The sequence below is a fragment of the Antechinus flavipes genome, chromosome 3, assembly GCF_016432865.1.
Source record: "Antechinus flavipes isolate AdamAnt ecotype Samford, QLD, Australia chromosome 3, AdamAnt_v2, whole genome shotgun sequence".
In the NCBI taxonomy this organism is placed as follows: Eukaryota; Metazoa; Chordata; class Mammalia; order Dasyuromorphia; family Dasyuridae; genus Antechinus; species Antechinus flavipes.
The window spans coordinates 10,248,502-10,268,686 of NC_067400.1; the positions used below are offsets into that span (position 1 = coordinate 10,248,502).

General features: G+C 39.1%; 1 protein-coding gene across 20 annotated transcripts in view; it reads left to right on the plus strand.

Moving 5' to 3' along the window:
* KIF1A (kinesin family member 1A) overlaps window positions 1-20,185 on the plus strand; it is a 173,200-nt gene that overhangs the window by 5,596 nt on the left and 147,419 nt on the right. The gene's annotated exons all lie outside the window — the stretch shown is intronic.

Below are 20,185 nucleotides of genomic sequence, written 5' to 3' on the forward strand. Positions count from 1 at the left end.
AAGTGGTTCTGGGACTTGGTACTGCTATTGTCTACATTGTACAGATGAGGAGAGGGAGGCAGAGGTGGGGCAATGACTTACTTGACATATTGTGATATTGTGATCGTACTGTGATCCTCGCCGTAGCCCCGGGATTTGGGGACAGCACTAAAAGAAAGCATTAATAGCCTCCAAAGGAGGTGAAGATCATTTCCATTTGGAAAGACCCGAGCCTTGAATACTGAGCAGATTTCCTCCCTGCAGATAGGAGGAAGGCACAAAAGCAGGAGATAAGAGGCTAAAATATGGGCTTGGGGAATGGAGCCCGGGCCAGTTAGTCGGAGCGGGGTGTTGTGTGATGGAGAGGAGAGTTCTCTGAGATGACAGAGGTAGGCACTGAGGGCCATCATTAAGGGTCCTGGATGCCAGATGGAGGGCACACAGGGATGGTTCTTTCTGCTTCTTTCTAACCCCCAGAGCAATTTTCCCTATCGTACAGTAGTAAGAGAGCCCTAGATCTGAGTGAGGAAACTGGCCTAGGACCCCCCAGATGGCAGAGTTAAAATGAGGACCGTAATCTGCAGATTCCCAGTCCGATGCCCTTTCCATGCAGCTTCACCTAAGGTCAGCAGCTCTCCATCCTCCCTCCCTTCTCCTCATACTCTCTAAGCTCCCCTCTGAGACATCAGGCGGGGTGGGGGGGAATCTGTTTGCTGTGTTCATCCCACTTAATGCATCAAGTGATTGACCTGGGAAACCAAAATCCATAACGGTGCAGGTCTCCATATCTGCCAAGCGCTGGGGTCACATGGCCAGGAACCTTTAGGAAGAGACCAGCCGACAGCGCCAGCCTGACTTTTCTCCTTTGGTTGTTGGATACTTAGGAATGTGCGAGCACATGTGTGCACATGTATGTGTATGTGCATGTATGTGCACACACGTGTGTATGTGCATGTATGTGCATGCCTGTGTGTATATATGTGGATGCACTTGTGGGTACCAGAGTCTGTCTTGTGTATTGCCAAACAAGAAGTCATTGCATCATCCTCCCTGGGAATTGAAACCCTTTCAGAGAGAGAGAGAGAGAAGAGAGAGAGAGAGAGAGTGTGTGTGTGTGTGTGTGTGTGTGTGTGTGTGTGTGAGTGAGTGTGTGTGTGTGAGTGTGTGTGAGTGTGAGTGTGAGTGTGTGTGAGTGTGTGTGTGAGTGTGTGTGTGTGTGTGTGAGTGTGTGTGTGTGTGAGTGTGTGTGTGTGAGTGTGTGTGTGTGTGTGTGAGTGTGTGTGTGTGTGTGTGAGTGTGTGTGTGAGTGTGTGTGAGTGTGTGTGTGTGAGTGTGTGTGTGTGTATGAGTCTGTGAGCAAGCGCACCAGAAGTCAGCAAGCACGAATGTCGAGCGCGCTTGGAGCTGCCCCTATCACAATGGCGCCCCTTTCTCGGTGGGCTGAGAACAACCCTTCAGTACAAAGTCCCTCCCGGGGAGAGTAGGTGCTTTTTCCTGAAGAAAATCAGTCCCTGGGGACGTAGAAGTGCTTTTAAGTCCTGCCAGGCTGTGGGAAGAACCAGGAGACTTGACTCTGCTTGTTATCAGAGAGCTTTACTAGGAACTCTGGGCACAAGCTGCGAGCCGCCCATCTAGGCTTGATGTCCGGAGAATTTCCTAGCGACCGGAGCTGTGGCGGAGGAGGATGGGTCGCGGGTGGGTGTGGCCCGGGGCGGCTCTGGTCTCTCTGGGGCAGCTCCCGTCTCCCTGGGGTCATCGGCAAAGGGAGGCTGACCACCGGCCGGAGGCTCGATACTGAAGGATGGAGGCTGGTCTGCCGGCCTGTTGAGGTGCTTTCTCACTGAAATTCTGTGGTCCTTCCCCGGCTAGGAAGCCATCATGAAAAGAAGCAGCCTGGGGTCACACCTCTGGGACCTCCGGGGTCAGTCTGCACACGGCCTCCTTGTAGAATTCAGGAAACTGAGGGCCAGTGAGCCTTAGCGGCTGCCCCACCCATGCAGGCGTGGACACCGAGGCAGCCCAGAACTGCCAGGCCCAGGACCGGTCTCTCTCCGCTGCACCGCACTGTGGGGGAAGGCCAAGGGCAGGGTTAGGGCCATGCAAGCTGCGGGCTGATTTCCCAGCTCACGCTGAAGGGCTGAGCTGAGCTCCACAGGCTTCTTCCTGCTTGTCTGGAGCCTTCCCCGAGGAACTGAGGTGGCTTTTCCTTTTTAAAAAAATTATAATTATAGTTTTTTCTTATCAAAATACATGCAAAGATAGTTTTCAACATTCCCTCTTGCAAAACCTTCTGTTCCAAATGTTTCTCCCTTTCTTCTCTCCATCCTCCCCTAAAAATCCAATCCAATATATGTTAAATATATACAATTCTTCTAAATATATTCCACAATTACCACGTTGCACAAGAAAAATCAGATCAAAAAGGGGAAAGTGAGAAAGAAAAAACAAGTAAGCAAACAACAACAAAGGAGAAAAGCTAGCTTGTGATCCTCACTAAGTCCCCACAGACTCTCTCTGGATGCAGGTGGCTCTCTCCATCACAAGTCTACTGGAGTTAGCCCGGATGGGGAGGGGTCTTTTCCTGACCAGCCAATGGGAATGCTGGCTACCAGCAGCTGCAGGGAGAGAGATGCTCTTGTTTCCTCTCTCTGGCTTTCCTCCAGGGAAAAAGGTCATTCCGGTGAGCACCCTGCTTCTTCATGGCCCGATAATATAATAGCATGTGAATGTCTTTAAGTGTGTTATATCTGTTATCTCGTTTGATCTTCACATCACTCTGTGAGATAGCTTGGGTTATAATGGGGAAACTGAGGTAGAAACTGAGGTATTTTTCTCAAGGTCACACGCCAGTAACTGTCTGAGCGTGAGTCTTTCTAATTACCAAAATAGCCCTCAAGATCTACCGCGCCTTCACTTGAGAAGGGGCAGTGTGAGGCAGTGAGAAGCTCACTGGGCTTAAAGACAAGAGACTTAGACCAGAGTCCCGGGTTTGCCCTGAGACTTGGAGAAGTCATTCTCTGTATTTCCACTTCCCACAGCTCCATCCTCCCTTCCGGGGTCCCAGACCCTTCTCCAGGGCCCGGACAACACCTTGCACACAGGTGACTGTTCTTGTGGGGGAATTCTACTTGTAGAATGAGTGAGCAGATGTAGAATGAGATCAGCATCACAGGGTCTCATGATTGTTTGGATTGCTTATCGAGCTCATACTGTGTGTTTAAAGTTGAACCAACTTACTGTCCAGTGGTAGTAGATGTCCAAGGTTCTGTTGGATAAGCAAGGTGGCTCCCTGGTTAGAATTCTGGTGTTGGAGTCGGGAAAACCTGAACTTAAATCCTGTCTCAGAAACATATGAAATCATTTCATTCAAATTTACTTTTCTATATAATGGAAATAATAATTTCATTATCCCATCAAGGGTTGTTGTAAAGAGGTATTTTACAAACCTTGATGTGCTTAACTAAGATCATAAATTCTGTGATCCATCTATCGAACTGCTTGACATAGCCTGGACTATAGGTATTCTTCATCCACTTGGTTTCTCCTGTGTGGATAGTTAAGCCAAACTCTTGTATAATTATGGATCTTAACCAAGAAGGACTGAAGTATTCTAGAGCCTGATGAAGGACCGATTCTCAAGATGTCAGAAAAGAGGCAGGTACTAAAACCATTTGTGTGTGTGTGGGTGGGGGGTGAGCTCAGATTTTATGAATGTCAAGAAAAATCTGTCAAAGGAAGAAATCAGTGACTACCTCCCCACCCTCAGAGATTTTTGCAAATGATCAGAACTAGTGTTACCATCATGCAATCAGCTCAGAGATGTAGAGAGTACAAGAACCTGTTGCATTTTAAGATGTGTCTACTAAAAACTGCATCCATTCCTTCGCTCCCTCAAAGGCTCTGCTCCAACAGGCTGTGTTACACTGTCAGAGTTCCTGAAAGGCTGATCACAATAGCTGGATTGGGCTTTAAGGTTGATAAGCCACGTGCTATGTGATAGCTCATTCGATCCTCGTAACCACCCTGGGAGTGAGATGTTATCAGCCCATTTTTCAGATAAAGAAAGAGGTGAGGTGACTTGGTCAGAGTCCCGGAGCCAGTGAGTGTTTGTGGCAAGATTCATATTCAGATCTTCTGGCTCCAAGTCCAGGCTTTTAGCTGATGTTCCGCTCACCTGCTTCCGGGGATGACCAATGACCTTGTGCAGTCCTACTAGCTCATTAATGACAGGCAGAGGACAACACAAGATTGTTATCAAAGATGCTCTCCGCCATCTTGGAGGAGACCCAGTCAGAGTCCCAGCCCAAGGAGGGATTCTGTAAGGTGCTCCAGAGGCTGCTGTTTGTGGATGACATGGTGCTGATAGCATCAAACCCTGCGCCACTGCAGATCTCTGCCCAGGGGACGCCGATCTGGCAGCAGATGGTTCTGTAATTAGCGTTCCAGGCTTGAATGAAGGAAGATCTCCCCCCCACATCACAAGGTTTCATCTATATGATACAAGGTCTTCTTTGTGATTTGGGGGTGGCCCTAGACTCCCATGTTCCCTAAGATTTCATCTATATGATACAAGGTCTTCTTTGTGGTTTGGGGGTATCCTGGACTCCCTGAACCCCCAAAATTTTATCTATATGATACAACGCCCTCTTTGTGGTTTGGGGTGGCTTTAGATTCCCCTGTACCCCAATATTTCATCTATATGACACCAAGGCCTCTTTGATGTTTGGGGTAGCCCTGGACTCCCTGCACCCCAAGTTTCATTCTATATGACACAAGGTCCTCTATGGTTTGGGGGTGGTTCCAAAAGGCACCTCCCAAGCAGGATGGACTTGGCTACAGACTCGGGGCTGGATCGCCTGCTTGGACCTAAGCGCCCCTCAGAGAGGCTCAGGCCCTCAAGGCTGGGTTGACCACAGGCAGAGTTTTGGCCACGCCAATTCTCACAGACCTCCGCTGAAAGCCCCTGTTCTTCCCCAGCTCTGGCCCGGGTCCCCGGGGCCCCTCCTAGTTCAGGCCTGCTTCCCCTGCTGGGTGTGAGAGTCCCCGGGGAGATGCAGAGCCCTCATTGGCTCTCGCTAACAGTGGCCAGCCCAGATTTGTCCAGAACCGTTTCCATTAACAGTGATGCCGTGCCCCAGCCAGAGACCTCCTGAAAGCTTCCCAAGGGAAGGGCTCTCCTTTTGTCTTTGAAGGAAGGGGGCCGGTGCCTCCGACCCAGAGCAAACCCCGGCTTCGGGGGGAGAGCTACTAGTGGGGCCCAGAGAGATGGAGACAGGGACACAGAGTCACAGAGACAGAGACAGAGACAAAGAGAGACAGAGACACACACAGGGAGAGACAGAGACAGCAGCAGACAGAGATAGAGATAGAGAGACCCTGAGAGAGACACAAAGAAAGGGACACAGAAAGAGAGAAAGACAGAGAGACAGAGACAGAGCAACAGACAGAGACAGAAACAAAGAGAGAGAGAGAAACACACAGAGACATAAAGAGAGAGAGACACAGAGAGATAGAAAGACAGAGAGACAGACAAGATATACAGAGACAGAGTAACAGAGACAGAGAAACAGAGAGACAGAAATAGAGAGAGAGAGAGAGAGAAACACATGGAGAGACAGAGATAGACATAATGAGAGAGAGAAGCAGAGAGAGAGAGATAGAAACAGAGAGAGAAAAAGAAAGAAAAAGAGAGGAAAAGACAGACAGAGAGAGGGAGACAGAGTGGGAGGGATGGGGATGGGGGGTGGAAGGAGAGGAACTGTCAACCTAGGGTAAGCTAAATGTGAGTCTAGAGGACCGCTTGGGCCTGAAACAGACAAGGAAGGATTCACTCACTCAGCTCCAAATGTGTTTACTTTCCAAGGGAGTCTCAACCATAGGCTGCTGATTGATATAAATCTGGAGGCTGCTATAGCTCCCTGGGGGAAGATGGGATTCATTGAAAAGAAAAGTGGGGTTGTCTTGATTGTTTTTGAGCTCTTGTGAGTCCTGTGAATTGGGATTTCTTCCTTCTTTCCTTCCTTCCTTCCTTCCTTCCTTCCTTTCTTCTTTCCTTCCTTCCTTTCTTCTTTCTTTCCTTCCTTTCTTCCTTCCCTCTCTTCTTCCTTCCTTCCTTCTTTCCTTCCTTCCTTCCTTCCTTCCTTCCTTCCTTCCTTCCTTCCTTCCTTCCTTCCTTCCTTCCTTCCTTCCTTCTTTCTTCCTTTTTTCCCTTCCTTCCCTCCTTCCTTCCTTTTTTCTTCTTTCTTTTTCTTTTGTTTTCTCTCTTTCATATTTTTTCTGAGATGTGAAAAAAGGCAGGCATAAATCTAATATCCATTGTTATCTTGAGTACTTCAACAAAATCTGAGGGCCCTTTAACCACATCTGTAATAGGAGCTAGATTCCGATCTTCCCGGGTTATATCCCCAAATGAAAGCACAGATTCAAGATGTATTTGTGTTTGTTCCACTAGGATTGGACCCATCTGTGTAAATCCAGAACTCGGCTTCTTAACCATGTGTTGCATAGCTCTACAGGATATTTATTGTCTATAGACTGAGTTATTGATTCATCCATAGATTTATAGACTCCTTGCAATAACTCTCCTCTCCCTGAGGACTCCGCGACCCACAGGTTAGGAATCTCTGCTTTAAATTCTACCAGACTGCCTTGCCTTCACATTGGACTTCACATTGGTTATTTATTAGTGAATCGGGCTTGACCTCCCTGGGCAGGATGTGCCCATTTTATTTCCTTTCTTAGAACACATAGTTGCAACAAACTTCTCACGACTCTAATAATCAAACATATTCCTACCCTCTTAACTCTCATCTTAAAACCACTTTGTGATCTTTCATTTCAGTTTTAGAATTCAATATTAGCATGTTAGAAGTAGAAGGGACTTCATGGATCATCCTTTTTCAGACAAGGAAACTAAGGCTCAAAGAGAGAGGGGAAAAAATAAGAATGGCTTGTCAGATTTAAAGGACATGTTTCTTTCTTTGAGGTTAACAATCTGTAAACTGCTTTGGATGAAATGTTCTTTAAATGAAAGTAATTAACTTATCTGAAAGCATTCATTTAGTGTGTGTTATGCATGCACCCTGACCTGTGATAGACATTGAAGATAAAAATTCAAAAAGTGAAATAGTCCCTTCCCTCGAGGAGCTTATACTCTAATGTGCAGAAATGCCGTCATTGGGAAGTGGTAACCAAGGGAGTTTGGATCTGATAGTGAATGGGCCCAAAAGGAAATAGAGTCCTTAGCAATAAAGTCCAGGTGCATGGCCAAGGCGTTCTAGTCTGAAGATGATTAGAAACAGTGGACTAAATGGCTTTACACACACTGCCTAAATAAGACAACTTATTCCAGAGTAAAGTTCCAAAATTAAATGGATTAACTTCTCTGGGCCTTAGAGATATGGTGTTTGGAAGATCAATGCAGCTAGTGGAAAGAAGTAGAGCAGCAGGAGAGTAAGGTAAATCCCCTAATTTGGAGGGAATTTGTGTGTTTCCTTGGAAGTGTCAAAAATGTGTCTATACATTATATAACAAATTATAAAATGAGTTATCTAACAAAATTAAAACTAAGAAAATCCTATTTAGAGTATTCTTTTGATCTATCAGTTTGATAACCCCATAAAATTTCAATGAGGTTAGTTTGGAACCCATTCTGGTTCTGAACAATCTCTATTTCTCTTTCTAAATGCTCATGGGTCAGCTAGTATTTTGTCAGGTGTTCAAGGAATCAGGTTCACTGACCTATACAAATTCCATCTCTTCCTTTTTAATGGGGAAATTCATCTGCCCAATTCTAGTACCATAGTATAGTCTCATTCTCCATGATTTTTTTTACAGATTTGTGATCACATCCATCAGTCTTTTCAGTAGACTAGGATAAAGTTCAACCAGACCACGTGATACAGTGGTAAAAGTAGCTATGTATTCTCTTACCACATTCATCCTTACTTGGGATTTTAATCTCCCTGTTCTTACCTTTTTGAAGATAATTCTGCTTTGGGAAAAGCCAAAGGAGAGTTGAATAGTTCTGTCTTCTCTGTTCTCTGTCTGTTGCCATCCTATTTCTACATCTATTCTATTTTGATCTGTCATTCAAAAATTCAAATTCTGTTCTCAGATGCCATCTTTGTAACTGTCCCTGGAAATGATCACAGCACCAATAATAAGCACTTAATATGGCTTGAAAGTGCTTTATAAATATTTCACAGTAATTTCAAGAGGACATTTTCCTTTCCATTCTTTGACCAACCCAGGTGTTTAGCAGGTTCAAAGCTACAATGGCTCCTGTGCACATGGAGGGAAGGGTCTTGGAACTGGCATCCACTTCCTTTGCCCAAAATCCACAATGCAACTCTCATCAATATCCTCCCAAGGAACAAAAACAGCTATAAAAGTGTCAACTACTATTTCATTCTAATTATGATCCCTTTACTCTGTCATCTGAGAGGTCCATGCTGCCCCTTCCTTGTCATTTACATGGGAAAATAGTGCTCTTTAGTCATAGCCAAATCAAATGACAGTGAATATTATATGAGGAAATGAGATGATATTGAAATATTATTTTATCTCAACATAAAATGATATATATATGTAGAGTTTCCAAACCTCAAATTTCCATATAAAGACTAATAATAGTTATGAAGTTATACAGGACCCTCGTGTTAGAAAAGAGTAGGGATTGTCCTTGCCCACAAGAAGCCTACCATCTAATGAACTTGCTATCTTCATTCTTCCAAGACCTAATGGAAGGACATAATGCCATCGTCTTACCTATTTAATTCGCACACGCTCTTCTCAGTCACTCAGTAACAACCCCAGAGTTCTCAAAACATTTTTCTAGTGGAAGTGATATTTAATTTTTTTAAAAAAGAAAGAATTAAAGAATCTCATATTTGAACAAGTCCATCTAGGACCTGCCCAAGGCTTCATTTAAAAAATTGTTGACAAGTGGTCATCCAGCCTTGGCTTAAAGATCTCCAGCGTGTTTGCTGGTGTTTGTTGGAAGAAGGGGGAAGGTTTAACACTTTTTGCCATGTACAGTGCCTTTTACATAGTAGGTACTTAGTAAATTCCAAAATCACAGATTTGGGGTTTGGAGAATCATCTGGTCTGATCCAGATTGGACAGAAATCTCCATTAGAACATGCTCATCCTCCCTCTGTTTAAAAACCTCCAAAAAAGAAAAATATTTGATGAATTAAAGTGAAATGAATTTCACACTTGGACAGTTCTGATCAAGTCACATCTTCACACCCACACACACACATCCCCCTATGCTTTCTCATTGCTTTCAGGAGAAAATTAAAAATATTCTTTGTCTCTCATCAAAGCCCTTCCTAACATAGCTCCTTCCTAACTTTCCAGTCTGCTTCCACCTTCCATCCCCCATGTATCATCACAAACTAGATCCTCCATCTCTCCACTCTGGGCATTTTCTTGATCCCCCATTCCTGGAATATATTCCCTTCTCATCTCTACCTCCTGTCTTCCCTGTACCTGTTTAGTTCCTGTTTAGTCATCAGGTGATGACTAAAATCCTAATTTCATCAGGAAATCTTTCCATTCTTTTAACTTCAATACCTTTTCTATTAAGTATTTCTTTTATTTCTATTTATTTATTCCATTTATATCTATTTATTTTATTTATTTCTATTAGCTTTTATGAACCTATTTAGTTATTTGTCTCTCCCAGTGAGTTCTTATGATAATCAGACAGTCAGTCAACAAATATTTATTATGTTCAGGACCTGAGGGACCAGGGTTCAAATCTTATTTCAGCTCCTGTGTGACCTTTCTCTTGGGGTCTCAGTTTCTTCATTTGTAAAATAAATGTTTTGGACTAGTTGATTTATAAGGTCCCTTCCCCTCTAAATCTCTGTTCCAATGACTTCTCTGGACCTCAGTTTCCTTCTCTGAAAAATGGGAATATTGGACTATGCACATCCAAGGTCCCTGTGAGCTTTAAAGCTAAGTATCTATGACATAAAGATCTCTTCAGATTAGGAGCTCCTGGTCCATCCTCCTCATCCTTTCCTCTTCCCACCAATTCTACGTGGTTGATCCTTGAATCTTAGCCCAGTACCTTAATTAATTTTTCAGAATTTCATTCCCATTTAATAAAAAGGCAATCTCTTAGGCTAAAGCACACAGCAGGTTATGTCAAAAAGAGAGGAAGTCCTAGGTCAAACCCTTCTGCCTTTCTCTATCCATTCTTCACCGCAGGCAGTCAATAGAAGTGGTGTTTGTTTGTCTGATATTAGGGAGGACAACAATATCTAACCTTTTCCCCTTATAGGGTCAAACTAGATACTATTTGTGAAAGCTCCATGAAAACAGCAGAATGGGCTGCAATACAAAAGTAATATTTGTAAGTTATGTAATTGGGGAGTCCTGTGATTTTGGAGCATGTAGCACATGAGTGAAGGAGAGAAAGTCTGGGTGTAAGACTTCAGTGTAACGGGGTACACACTGTGAAGATTCTGAGCAATTCCAAAGGAGGAATTCAGATAAAAGAGTACAGAAATGGAGGTGAGAAGCCCAGAGCCAGGAATTTTTTTTTTTGCTTTTTTTGCTGAGGCAGTTCGAGTTAAGTGACTTGCCCAGGGTCACGCAGCTAGGATGTCTTAAGTGTCTGAGACCAGGTTTGAACTGGGGTCTTCCTGACTTCAGGGCTGGTGTTCTATCCACTGCACCATCTAGCTGCCCCTCCAGGAATATTTTAAAAAGATTTTTAGCAAAGTATTTACTAAAGTGGTATTAGTAAGAACATTTTTATGCCCTGAGTTTAAAGAAAAAGCTATCTTAAGCTTTTGGGTAGTGAGACACATAGGTAGAAAACAAGAACATCATCTATTTTTTCCAATTTTTCAAAACATTTTTATTTAAAATTCTGAGTTACAAATGTTATCCTCTCTTCCCCGCTTCCCTGAGATGGAAAGCAATCAGATAGAGGTTATTCCTGTGCGATTATGTAAAATATTCCTTATTACTCATTTTGAACAAGGAGACTCAAATAAAAGAAAAACAATAAAAGAAATCGAAAATAGCATGTATTCATTCAACATCAGTTCTTTCTCTGGAGGCAGACAACATGTCTCATCATTAGTCCTTTGGGATATTCTTAGATCATTAGATATCATGACATATAAGTCATTCATAGTTATTCATTGAATAATGTTCCTATTACTTTGTATAACATTCTCCTGATTCTATTTGCTTCCCTATGTATCAGGTCATGTAAATCTTTCCCAGTTTTTCCTGAAATCATCCTCTTTGTTATTTCTTATAGCATAATCATATTTTATTGCAACCAAATACCACCACTTGTTTAGCTATTCCTCAATTGATGGACACCACTTTAATTTCCAATAATTAGCTTCCACAAAAAAGAACTGCTATAAATATTTTTGTAAAGATAGGTCCTTTCCCTTTTTGAATGACTTTGAGATATAGCTCAGCTATGGTACTGCTGGATCAAAAGATATTTTCAGTTTTATATTTTATGCCCTTTGAGCACAGTTCCATATGGCTCTTCAGAATAGTTGGATAAATTCACAACTCTACCAACAATGTCCCAGTTTTTTCACATCCCCTAAAAATACCCTACATTTTCCTTTTTTTTCATTATATTAGCCACTCTGATAGGTGTGAGGTGGTACCTCAGAGTTGTTTTAATTTACATTTCTCTGATCAATAGTGATTTAGAGCATTCTTTTAAAATATGACTATAGATAACTTTGATTCTTTGTCTGAAAACTGCTTGTTCATATCCTTTGAACATTTGTTAATTGAGGCATGAATTGTGTTTTTTATAAATTTGACTCAGTACTCTATATATTTGAGAAATATCAGTGATACTTGTTGAAGAACTTTTTCCAGCTTTCTGCTTTCTTTATAATTTTGGTAACATTAGTTTTGTTTGTGCAAAAAAAAATCTTAATTTTATAATATTCAGAATTATCTATTTTATATTTTGCAATGCTCTCTTTACCTTCTTTGGTTTTAAATTCTTACCTTATCCATAAAACTGACAGATAAACTATTCTATGCTTTCTTAATTTGCTTATGGTTTATCACTTTATGTGTAAATCATATACCCATTTTGATCTTATCTTGACATACAGTATAAGACGTTGGTCTAGTTCCTGCCATATCCCTCCTCCCTCCCCCCAGTTTTCCTATCAGTTTTTGTCAAATAATGAATTTTTGTGTCAAAAACTTGGATCTTTATTACATTTACTGTAATATAGTTTGTACCTAATCTGTTCCACTGATTCACCACTTTATTTCTTATACGGTACCAGATTGTTTCGATAATTACCACTTTATAATAGTTTGAAATTTGGTATGACTGGATCACCTTGTTTTGAATTTTTTCCATTAGTTCTCTTAATATTCTCGAGCTTTTTTTTCTTCCAAATGAATTTTGTTATTTTTTTATTCTAACTCTATAAAATACATGTTGATAGTTTTATTAGTATGGCATTGAATAAATAGATTAATGTAAATAAAATTGTTATTTTTAATATATTGGTTTGACCTACCCTTCAGCAATTAATATTTTCCCAATGATTTAGATCTAACTTTATTTGTGTGAAAAGTATTTTATAGTTGTGTTCATATAATTCCTGGGTTTGCCTTGGCAGGTAGACTCCCAAGTGTTTTGTATCGTCTAGTTATTTTAAGTACAATTTCTCTATCTCTTGCTACTAGATTTTGTTGGCAATATATAAAAATGCTGAAGAATTGTGTTGGTTTATGTAACTTTGCTAAAGTTGTAAATAGTGTCAAATAGTTCTAGTTGATTTTCTAGGATCTTCTAAGTAAAAATCATATCATCTGCAAAGAGTAACAGCTATGTTTCCTTATTGACTATTCTGATTCCTTTAATTTATTTTTCTTTTCATTGCTATAGCTAATATTTCTAGCAAAATATCAAATAATGGAGGTGATAATGGACACAATTGCTTCACCCTTGATTGTATTGGGAAAGCTTCTAGCTTATTCCCATTACAGACAAAAGTCTGTGATGGTTTAGATCAATATTACTTATAATTTTAACATAAATTCCATTAATTCCTATGCTTTGTAATGTTTTTAATAGTAGTGGGTGGTATTTGTCAAAGACTTTTTATACATCTATTGAGTAGTGATATGATATCTGTTGGTTTTGTTATTGATATGGTAATTTATGTTGATAGTTTTCTGAATATTGAACTAGCCCTGAACTCCTGATATAAATTCTACCTCATCATAGTATATGATCCTTGTGATGTATTGCTGTTATCTTTTTGTTAGTATTTTTTTTTTAATTTCATCAATATTCATTAGGGAAATTGGTCTGTAAATTTGTTTTTCTATTTTGGCTCTTCCTGGTTTGAGTATCAGGACTTGGTATCATAAAAGAAATTTGGTAGGATCCCTTCTTCACCTATTTTTCCAAATAATTTATATAGTATTGTGACTCGTGAATGCATCCTTTTTCTTAAGAATCGATTTTCTTAAAAAATTCATTGATAGCTTGCTCAATTTATTTTTTTCTAATATTGAGTTACTTAATATTTTATTTCTTTTTCCATTAATCTGGGTAATTTATATTTTGTGGCTATTCATTTCATTTAGATTATCAAATTTATTGGTTTATAATTGAGCAACATTGCTGCTAACAATTGTTTTAATTTCATTTTCAATGGTGGTGAATTTATCCCTTTCATTTTTGATACTAGCAATTTGGTTTTCTTCTTTCCATTTTTAAATAACCAATGGTTATTTTATTTTATTTCTTTTATTGGTTTTAATTGATTTAATTGGTTATAATATTTTATTGAGTTTTTAAAAAAATATAACAAGCTTCTAATTTTATTTATTTGTTCAATGGTTTTCTTAATTTAAATTTCATTAGTTTTTCCTTTGGTTTTCAGAATTTTCAATTTGTTGTTTAATTACAGATTTTAAATTTGTTCTTTTAATAGGTGATGGTTGTTGTTGTTGCATATCTAATTTGCTGATTTACATTTTCTATTTTATTATTGTAAGCAACTAGAGATATAAAATTTCTCCTAAGTACATCTTTGACTGTATCCTACCAATTTTGGTGTGTTTTCTCATTATTGTCATATGAAATTATTATCATTAATGAAATTATTGTTTCTATGATTTGTTCTTTGCCCTACTTTATTAAATTATTTATTTTCCAATTAATTTTTAATCTCTTTCCCCACTGTCCATTATTGAATATGTTTTTAATTGTGTTATGATTTGAAAAAAATTGTGTTTTCTATTTCTGCTTTTCTGTAGTTGGTTGTGAGGTTTTTATGTTCTGATATGTGGTCACTTTTTGTGTAGGTATCATGTATTGCTAAGAAAAAGGTATATTCTTTCTTATTCCCATTCAGTTTTCTCCAGAGGTTTATCATATCTAACATTTCCAGAATTTTATTCACTTCCTTCTGTCTTGTTTTTTTTTTTTAATTTATCTAGTTCTGAGAGGAAACAATTGAGGTCCCCTGCCAGTATAGTTTTATTATCTATTCCCTCCTGTAAGATTTTTTCAACATCTCCTTCAAAAATTTAAATTCCATATTATTTGGTACATATATGTTTGGTATTTCTATGGCTTCGTTGCTTCTGGTACCTTTCAGAAGATATAGTTTCCTTCATTGACTATTTTAATTGTATCTATTTTTGCTTTTACTTTTTCTGAAAATGATGACTGAATCACCTTTTGATGAAACATAATAGATTCTGCTCCCGCCTCTTACCTTTACCCTGTATACATCTGTTTCAAATGTATTTCTTGAAAACAATATATTTTAAGATTCTGGTTTTTAATCCATTCTACCTTTTTTTTTTTTTTTTTGGCTAGACAATTGGAGTTAAGTGACTTGCCTAGGGTTGGAGAGCTAATACTTGCTTTTGTTTGATGGATGAGTTCATCTCATTCACCTTTTTAGTTATGATAATTATAGATTTCTTTCCATGCTCTTTTTTTGCTTATCACCCTCTCTCTCTTACTCTCCCCACACTCTTTCTCTCCTCTCAAGTATTTTACTTCTGATCATGATCTTTTATACCTTCCCTTTTCTCCATCACTCCTTCCCATTTTATTATTCCCATCCCTTTTTGCTTCCTTATAGAGTAAGATAGATTTCTACATCCAATGGAGCATATATGTTAATTCCTCTTTGAGTCAGTTTTAATGAGAATAAGGTTTAAGCTTTTCTCCCAATCTTCCCCTCCATTATAATAATTCTTTCAAGCCTCTTGTATGTAGGGTAATTTGACCTGTTCAATCTCCCCCTTCTTCTTCCAATGTGATTTCTTTCTCATCCTTTTATTTTTTGGGGGTATATTACATTAAAGGCACCTAATATTCATACCCTCTGTCTACATACATTTTAATTTCTATTATAGTAATAAAGTTGTTAAGAGTTACAAATATTATCTTGCCATATAGAAATATAAACAGTTTGAATCGTTTTCTCTTTTTGAGAAAATAATAATATACCATGCTTTCTCTTTCTTGTTTCTTTTTTACCTTTTTATGTTTTCTTTGAATCTTGTATTTGGAGTTCAAATTTTTTTTTTATTCAGCTTTGGTCTTTTAATTTGAAATGCTTAAAGGTCTTCTATTTAGTTAAATATACATTTCCTCCCTGGAAGATTATGTTCAATTTTTCTGGGTAGGTTATTCTTTCTTGATTGTATTCCTATGTGTTCTAATATGTGGAAACTGCCAAATGCTGTTTAAACTTGACTGTAGCTCAATGATATATGCTTTTGTTTCTTTTTTGGCTGCTTGCAATGTTTTTTCCTTAGTCTTTGAGTTCTGGAATTTGGTTAGCATGTTCCTGGGAGTTTTCATTTTGGGATCTCTTTCAGTCTGTGATTGGATTGGTGGATCTTTTCAATTTCTATTTTGCCCTCTGGTTCTAATATAGCAAGGTCACTTTGATACTATCTCGAAATATTCTTGCTTGGGATTTTTTTTGACATAATTTTTAGGTAATCCAATACTTCTTATATTACCTGAATCTATTTTCTAGGTCAGTTGTTTTTTCCAATGAGAGACTTCATAGAGTCACTAGTTTTCACTTGTTCAATTTTAATTTTTAAAGAATTATTTTCTTTGGCAATCTTTTATACCTTTTTCTGTTGATCAACTTTATTTCTAGGGAGTTATTTGCAAACAGTTATGGCTACCTCTCAATCTTTTCTTCTCTAAACATCTCCAGTTCTTCTAATCTTTGTAGGACTTAATGTACACACACACACACACACACACACACACACACCCCATGGTTACCCTCCTCTGCAGGTTCTCCAATTTATCAATGTCCTTCCGAAAATGTGACATTCAGAACCCAACTATTCTAGAGATGGTCTGCTCAGAGTATGGACTTTATGATCACTTTACTTGAGTAGCCAAATCCTAATTTTTGCTTATTAATGTGGGGTAAGTCCACATGAACTCTTTTTCTTAAGGAGTCTCAGATTGTAATTGGCTTGGGTAATGTTTCAGTGACAGAGGAAAAAAGGGGGAGGGGGAGCTTGGTAAGACATGGGACTGAAGTAACCTTAAGTAAGGGAAAGTTCATAGAATTAGAGCTAAAAGGTGACTATACAGTGAAGGAACTGTGACCCCATGAATTCTGGTCCCCAAAGCTCATATGGATCATAACTGACATAGCCGGGACTGGAACCCAGCTCTTCTAACTCCAAATTAAGTGTGTGTGCATATGTGTGAGCATGTATACATGTGTGTGAGTGTCTGTGGAGAAAGCTTTCTGGGGAGAAGCAGAGAGTGTCCATGAAGGAAGAGGAGCCTTGGGTTTGGAAGAAAGGATCAATCTGGTTCTGTCACCAAATTACTCGGTGACCTTTGCCAAATCATTTCCCTTTTCCTCTTCTGTAAAATAGGAGGAGGCGCTGGACTTGATGGTCTCCGAGATGTCACCGAGCATGCACATTTCGTGATTCTGAGTCCATCTGCTGCCCTGCTTTAGATGGCACCTGAGAGAGCAGATGGGCACTCAGGTCCTGGGGAAGGGACTCGAGAACCAGTGTCTCAGGAATGGGGCTAGGAGGTGGTCTGCCGCCATGGTGGACAGATTTCAGTGTCATTTATAGAGAATTGCTGGTCCCACCCCGCTGAGCCTTCATTCGGCTAGAGACCAAGATGCCTTTTCCCAGCCCTGCTTCTGGGTCATTAGTGGGAGAAACAATTAAGAAGGAAATTGCTGGATTGAGCACAGACTGCTTCATCATCCTTCCGCTGGAAGCTTTCTGGAGTCATGCTGTTGTGAATATTCTCATCAATGTTGTTATGAAACACTACAACTGCGTCACCTAAGCCTTCTATGACTCAGTTTCCTCTCGCAGACAAAGGGGCTAATAATAGCACCTATCTTATAGGATCGTCATGAAAAATCAGATGATCTGGGTATGCAAAGTACTTTGCAAACCTTAAAGTGCTAAGAAATGCTGAAAACATAAGTGGCATATGTAATATATATATATACACACATACATGTATTTATACATATACATAATGCATATAAAATGTGTCCATAATAAAAAGCTGGAAGCTACTGTGTGGGAAAATGGAATCGGGAACAAAAAAATTATCTCCAGAAACTGGAATATTTGGCCAAATTCAATCAGGTTAAATTTAATGTTTCAAAGCTAAAGACCTACACTTGGTCTACTTCAAAATGGTAACTGGAGAAATACAGGTGAAGAAAAGCATGGCTCGCTAGCAATGGATGCTCTCTGCATCCAAAGAACTAATAAATAGAAGGATGTATAGAATGACGTATGTGTGTCTGTATCTATCTATATCTGTATATATACATATATACATAGATTTACATAGATACAGATAGATAGATGTGTTTTTTGATCACCATTTCTAGAGGGGGAAGATAGGGAGAAGAAAAAAACGATGGCTTTATTATATATTTAAAGGGAATAATAAAAATTGTACATAATAGATTTATACTTCAATATGCAATCACCTCTTTGTCCATTCTATTATGTCATAATGTTTATTTTATTTCTTAAACTTGGAATAAAATAAAATTAAAAATGAGAAAAGAAAAAAAGATCTGGGATTTTTAATGGGCTGCAAGTTCCATGTTGAGACAACTAAATGGAGTTAGGAAATTCAGGAAGGCCTGAATTAAAATCTGGCCTAAGATCCTGTGAGACTGGGAGCATTCACTTCACCTCTTTCTATTTGTCCTGTTTCCTCATGTGTAAAATAATATTGGCACCTATCTCCCAGGGTTGTGAAGATCAAATAAGGTAGTATTTGTAAAATGTTTTGCAAACACTATCCAAATAAGTGATGATTCGTCAACAATGTAAAATGGTGCTCACAGAATGACCTCAATTAAGCTGCATTAGGGGAAATGTGGTGTCTGGAATAAAACAAAACAATTACCCGCTTGTTCTCTCCTTGGTCATAGTGAATCTGGACCGGGGACCATATTTTAGAAAACTGGAGTTTATCCTGACAATGGTAGCCAGAATGGTAAAAGAATCAAATTCTTCATTAGAGAAAGTCAGTTCAAAGAAACTGAATTGGATTCTTAACATCTTTTTTTCATGGAAATCATGCTGAATTTTTCCTAGAAATTGAATCAGTGATTCCTGTGAATTTTCTTGTCATCCATTTAAGAGAACAGTTGAAACACGATATGTAGCTATTACCTTTGTCCAGATCTGACAGTTGACCGTGCTTTTGCGCTTAGATTTGTTAGTGATCCGAAGAAGAAAAGACATGAGATAATGTGAGAACACCGAATTGGATTTTTAACATCTTTTTTTTCATGGAAATAGTGCTGAATTTTTCATAGAAATTGAATCAATAATTCCGAACTGTGAATTTTTGGTCATCCATTTAAGAGAGTAGTTGAATCACAATATGTAACCTAGCTATAATTGAATATGCTTTCATGTTTAGATTTGTTGGGGATCTGAATAAGAAAAGACATAAGAGATAAATGAGAGAGAGCTGCATTCAAGTGCATGAAAATATATCTGGGAAAAGGGTCAAATTTACTGTCTTAGTCTCAGAGTGCAGAAGTAGAGCTAGAGAAAGATAGGTTTCAGTTGGATATCAAGAACAGTTTCCTATTGGCCAAAAGTAGAATTAGGAGGGTCTTGGCAGGTGGTCAGTTTCCCCTCACTAGGACTCTTCGTGGAGGAGCCATGTAGAAATATTTGTTGGCCATCCTTTAGAAAGAAATCATGTTCAGGCGTGGCTTAGGCTAAGGGATGTCTGAAGCTCTTTCCGCACACATGAGGATCTCTAACTCTATTTTCCATAAAAAAACCAAAAACTTTGCCTCTATCTCTAAATAAAAAAGCGTCTTTGGGAGACACAAGTAGTAGCATTTTTATTTCCATAACAATTATGTTAGTGAGGCAAGTTTACTGAAATATTGCCCAGCACTGAGCATTGGACTAGACATATGGGCGCTTTGAGCCTGGATCTCCACAGCATCCCCTGTTTTCATCAAAGCAAAAGTCCGCTCTTTTGAAGATGGCAAGACAAATTTTTTTCACATTTAAAAAAAGGCAAAGAATTCGAATTTATGAAGGCATAATTTCACTGTGCTGGTCATTGTTTCACTCGGTGTCTTTAGGAAAATGAGTGCATTTGGATCAGATGGGGCTGAGCTTTCTCAGTTCTCAAATTCTGAGATTCTCTGGTTCTTCTTCATTTTCTCATCTCTAAAATGAAGGTGGTCATGAAAACGAGGATATCAAAACATTGATATTTTGTATTTCCATCCACATTACCACAGCAAGGTAACTCTGAGCAGGCCAAGAGCTCAGCTCCACTTTTAAGACTTCTCAATAATTTTTAATTTCTTTCTGGGAGCATCATAATCTGTTTCCTTTTCCTCTTCTTTCAGAGCATTTATTTTTATCTCCTGAAAGCAACTAAGGTTACTAACTTCAAGATACTTGAGCTTAGAACCAATTTATTAATTTATTCAGTGATCAAAGGAACTGGGACTATTTCCTTCCACCACACAGGATGAAGAATTATGAGGTCTAGAGAATGATAAGTCCCACAGAAATGATCTAGCCCAACCTCCCACCTGATGCGGGACCCCTTCCTCTGAGGCTATTGACAGGTGGTTTGGACCCTAAATCACTAAAGCTAAGCTATGGAAACTTGCCAACATATAGGCAA